The sequence below is a fragment of the Eucyclogobius newberryi genome, unplaced genomic scaffold (assembly GCF_026437365.1).
Source record: "Eucyclogobius newberryi isolate DKJ021-1_F unplaced genomic scaffold, fEucNew1.0.hap1 SCAF_43, whole genome shotgun sequence".
NCBI lineage: Eukaryota > Metazoa > Chordata > Actinopteri > Gobiiformes > Gobiidae > Eucyclogobius > Eucyclogobius newberryi.
Genome location: NW_027316090.1, coordinates 254,515 through 259,557, shown reverse-complemented (window position 1 = coordinate 259,557; position 5,043 = coordinate 254,515).

Sequence of the window (5,043 nt, the reverse complement as noted above, 5' to 3'; positions counted from 1 at the left end):
GCGGATTTGTTTTAAAGGGGCAAACCGGACGCAGCGCACCGGTTTTGCGGGCTTTGTGCTGTTGTTCGGATCAAAGATGGCTTCCGCTGCGGGTGGAGAATAGAGCGGAGCGTCATCCAAACTGAAGCCGACGAACAGCGCTCTGAGCCGGGCACGGACCGCAGCGAGCGCCGGGGAAAAGGACCAGGACCGGGACAAATCTGTGGCGACGGTAAAAGGACAAAAGGACAAAACAAACAGCATCTTTTGCAGATAAAGACGGTTATTGATTGGTAAATGATGATGGATGTCGAAGATGCGGCGCTGAAAAAGATAAATAATTTGAAAACGTTATATATTTTTCTTAAACAGTTTAAGCAATAAAAGCGCTGCATGTTTTGTTTCTGACGTTTATGGATTTAATTTAATTGCTTTTCTTGTCGTGGTTTGAAGGTTATAAGGTCATTACAGCTTTGCAAAGAGTGTATATATATTTAAATATAATTTCTCTATTTTAAATATGAGTTTATTGATGATGTGAAAGGAAAAGAAGGGCGTGGCGCTGGAGACAATAATGGCATCTCATTAAGAGCGTGTAAATTCCTTCACTGCAGCGAAGCTGAATTTATGATTAATTATTAAACAGAAATAATAATGACTGAATAGAAATGGTTGTTATTGCTCTGTTATCAGCAGCAGCCTTTGGACCGATCCACACATTTATGGCTCCTGACGGATTATGAACACGTTATTATTATTCACATGTTTATGAAGAGATCTGAGAAAAACAAAGAGACTGACTGTAATTATAGAGCAAATGAGTCCTGCTTTAGTCCTGCTTTAGTCCTGCTTTAGTCCTGCTTTAGTCCTGCTTTAGTCCTGCTTTAGTCCTGCTTTAGACCTGCTTTAGTCCTGCTTTAGTCCTGCTTTAGTCCTGCTTTAGACCTGTTTTAGTCATGCTTTAGTCCTGCTTTAGACCTGCTTTAGACCTGCTTTAGTCCTGCTTTAGTCCTGCTTTAGTCCTGCTTTAGTCCTGCTTTAGTCCTGCTTTAGTCCTGCTTTAGTCCTGCTTTAGACCTGCTTTAGTCCTGCTTTAGTCCTGCTTTAGTCCTGCTTTAGACCTGCTTTAGTCCTGCTTTAGACCCGCTTTAGTCCTGCTTTAGTCCTGCTTTTGTCCTGCTTTAGTCCTGCTTTAGACCTGCTTTGGAGCTGTTTTAGTCCTGCTTTAGTCCTGCTTTAGTCCTGTTTTAATCCTGCTTTAGTCCTGCTTTAGTCCTGTTTTAGTCCTGCTTTAGTCCTGCTTTAGTCCTGTTTTAGTCCTGCTTTAGTCCTGTTTTAGTCCTGCTTTAGACCTGCTTTAGTCCTGCTTTAGACCTGCTTTAGACCTGCTTTAGTCCTGCTTTAGTCCTGCTTTAGTCCTGCTTTAGACCTGTTTTAGTCGTGCTTTAGTCCTGCTTTAGACCTGCTTTAGTCCTGCTTTAGTCCTGCTTTAGTCCTGCTTTAGTCCTGCTTTAGACCTGCTTTAGTCCTGCTTTAGACCCGCTTTAGACCTGCTTTAGTCCTGCTTTAGTCCTGCTTTAGTCCTGTTTTAGACCTGCTTTTGTCCTGCTTTAGTCCTGCTTTAGTCCTGTTTTAGACCTGCTTTAGTCCTGCTTTAGTCCTGTTTTGGACCTGCTTTAGTCCTGTTTTAGTCCTGCTTTAGTCCTGCTTTAGTCCTGCTTTAGTCCTGCTTTAGTCCTGCTTTAGACCTGCTTTAGACCTGCTTTAGACCTGCTTTAGTCCTGCTTTAGACCTGCTTTAGTCCTGCTTTAGACCTGCTTTAGACCTGCTTTAGTCCTGCTTTAGTCCTGCTTTAGTCCTGCTTTAGACCTGCTTTAGTCCTGCTTTAGTCCCGCTTTAGACCCGCTTTAGACCCGCTTTAGTCCTGCTTTAGTCCTGCTTTAGACCTGCTTTAGTCCTGCTTTAGACCTGCTTTAGACCTGCTTTAGTCCTGCTTTTGTCCTGCTTTAGTCCTGCTTTAGACCTGCTTTGGAGCTGTTTTAGTCCTGCTTTTGTCCTGCTTTAGTCCTGTTTTAATCCTGCTTTAGTCCTGCTTTAGTCCTGTTTTAGTCCTGCTTTAGTCCTGCTTTAGTCCTGCTTTAGTCCTGCTTTAGACCTGTTTTAGACCTGCTTTTGTCCTGCTTTAGTCCTGCTTTAGTCCTGTTTTAGACCTGCTTTAGTCCTGCTTTAGTCCTGTTTTGGACCTGCTTTAGTCCTGTTTTAGTCCTGCTTTAGACCTGCTTTAGTCCTGCTTTAGACCTGCTTTAGACCTGCTTTAGTCCTGCTTTAGTCCTGCTTTAGTCCTGTTTTAGACCTGCTTTTGTCCTGCTTTAGTCCTGCTTTAGTCCTGTTTTAGACCTGCTTTAGTCCTGCTTTAGTCCTGTTTTGGACCTGCTTGAGTCCTGTTTTAGTCCTGCTTTAGTCCTGCTTTAGTCCTGCTTTAGACCTGCTTTAGACCTGCTTTAGTCCTGCTTTAGACCTGCTTTAGTCCTGCTTTAGACCAGTTTTAGTCCCGCTTTAGACCTGCTTTAGACCCGCTTTAGACCAGTTTTAGTCCCGCTTTAGACCCGCTTTAGACCCGCTTTAGTCCTACTTTAGTCCTGCTTTAGACCCGCTTTAGTCCTGCTTTAGTCCCGCTTTAGACCTGCTTCAGACCAGCTTTAGTCCTGCTTTAGTCCTGCTTTAGTCCTGCTTTAGACCTGCTTTAGTCCTGCTTTAGTCCTGCTTTAGTCCTGCTTTAGACCAGCTTTAGTCCCGCTTTAGTCCTGCTTTAGACCTGCTTTAGTCCTGCTTTAGTCCTGCTTTAGACCCGCTTTAGTCCCGCTTTAGACCCGCTTTAGACCCGCTTTAGTCCTGCTTTAGTCCTGCTTTAGTCCTGCTTTAGTCCTGCTTTAGTCCTGCTTTAGACCTGCTTTAGACCTGCTTTAGACCTGCTTTAGACCTGCTTTAGACCTGCTTTAGTCCTGCTTTAGTCCTGCTTTAGTCCTGCTTTAGACCCGCTTTAGTCCCGCTTTAGTCCCGCTTTAGTCCTGCTTTAGTCCTGGTTTAGACCTGCTTTAGTCCTGCTTTAGTCCTGCTTTAGACCTGCTTTAGTCCTGCTTTAGTCCTGCTTTAGTCCTGCTTTAGACCTTCTTTAGTCCTGCTTTAGTCCTGCTTTAGACCTGCTTTAGTCCTGCTTTAGTCCTGCTTTAGTCCTGCTTTAGTCCTGCTTTAGACCTTCTTTAGACCCGCTTTAGTCCTGCTTTAGACCTGCTTTGGTCCTGCTTTAGACCTTCTTTAGACCCGCTTTAGTCCTGCTTTAGACCTGCTTTGGTCCAGCTTTAGTCCTGCTTTAGTCCTGCTTTAGTCCTGCTTTAGTCCTGCTTTAGTCCTGCCTTAGACCTGCTTTAGTCCTGCTTTAGACCTGCTTTAGTCCCGCTTTAGTCCTGCTTTAGACCTGCTTTAGTCCTGCTTTAGTCCCGCTTTAGTCCTGCTTTAGTCCTGCTTTAGTCCTGCTTTAGTCCTGCTTTAGACCTTCTTTAGACCTGCTTTAGTCCTGCTTTAGACCTGCTTTAGTCCAGCTTTAGTCCTGCTTTAGTCCTGCTTTAGTCCTGCTTTAGTCCTGCTTTAGTCCTGCCTTAGACCTGCTTTAGTCCTGCTTTAGTCCTGCTTTAGTCCTGCTTTAGTCCTGCTTTAGACCTGCTTTAGTCCCGCTTTAGTCCCGCTTTAGACCCGCTTTAGTCCTGCTTTAGTCCCGCTTTAGTCCCGCTTTAGTCCTGCTTTAGTCCTGCTTTAGTCCTGCTTTAGTCCTGCTTTAGACCTGCTTTAGTCCTGCTTTAGTCCTGCTTTAGTCCTGCTTTAGTCCTGCTTTAGTCCTGCTTTAGTCCTGCTTTAGACCTTCTTTAGTCCTGCTTTAGTCCTGCTTTAGTCCTGCTTTAGTCCTGCTTTAGTCCTGCTTTAGTCCTGCTTTAGACCTGCTTTAGTCCTGCTTTAGTCCTGCTTTAGACCTGCTTTAGTCCTGCTTTAGTCCTGCTTTAGTCCTGCTTTAGTCCTGCTTTAGTCCTGCTTTAGTCCTGCTTTAGACCTGCTTTAGTCCCGCTTTAGTCCCGCTTTAGACCTGCTTTAGTCCTGCTTTAGTCCCGCTTTAGTCCTGCTTTAGTCCTGCTTTAGTCCTGCTTTAGTCCTGCTTTAGTCCTGCTTTAGACCTGCTTTAGTCCTGCTTTAGTCCTGCTTTAGTCCTGCTTTAGACCTGCTTTAGTCCTGCTTTAGTCCTGCTTTAGTCCTGCTTTAGTCCTGCTTTAGTCCTGCTTTAGTCCTGCTTTAGACCTTCTTTAGTCCTGCTTTAGTCCTGCTTTAGTCCTGCTTTAGTCCTGCTTTAGACCTGCTTTAGTCCTGCTTTAGTCCTGCTTTAGTCCTGCTTTAGTCCTGCTTTAGTCCTGCTTTAGACCTGCTTTAGTCCTGCTTTAGTCCTGCTTTAGTCCTGCTTTAGACCTGCTTTAGTCCTGCTTTAGTCCTGCTTTAGTCCTGTTTTAGACCTGCTTTTGTCCTGCTTTAGTCCTGCTTTAGTCCTGTTTTAGACCTGCTTTAGTCCTGCTTTAGTCCTGTTTTGGACCTGCTTGAGTCCTGTTTTAGTCCTGCTTTAGTCCTGCTTTAGTCCTGCTTTAGACCTGCTTTAGTCCTGCTTTAGTCCTGCTTTAGACCTGCTTTAGACCTGCTTTAGTCCTGCTTTAGACCTGCTTTAGTCCTGCTTTAGACCAGTTTTAGTCCCGCTTTAGACCTGCTTTAGACCCGCTTTAGACCAGTTTTAGTCCCGCTTTAGACCCGCTTTAGACCCGCTTTAGTCCTACTTTAGTCCTGCTTTAGACCCGCTTTAGTCCCGCTTTAGTCCTGCTTTAGACCCGCTTTAGTCCCGCTTTAGACCTGCTTCAGACCAGCTTTAGTCCTGCTTTAGTCCTGCTTTAGTCCTGCTTTAGACCTGCTTTAGTCCCGCTTTAGTCCCGCTTTAGACCTGCTTTAGTCCTGCTTTAGTCCTGCTTTAGACCCGCT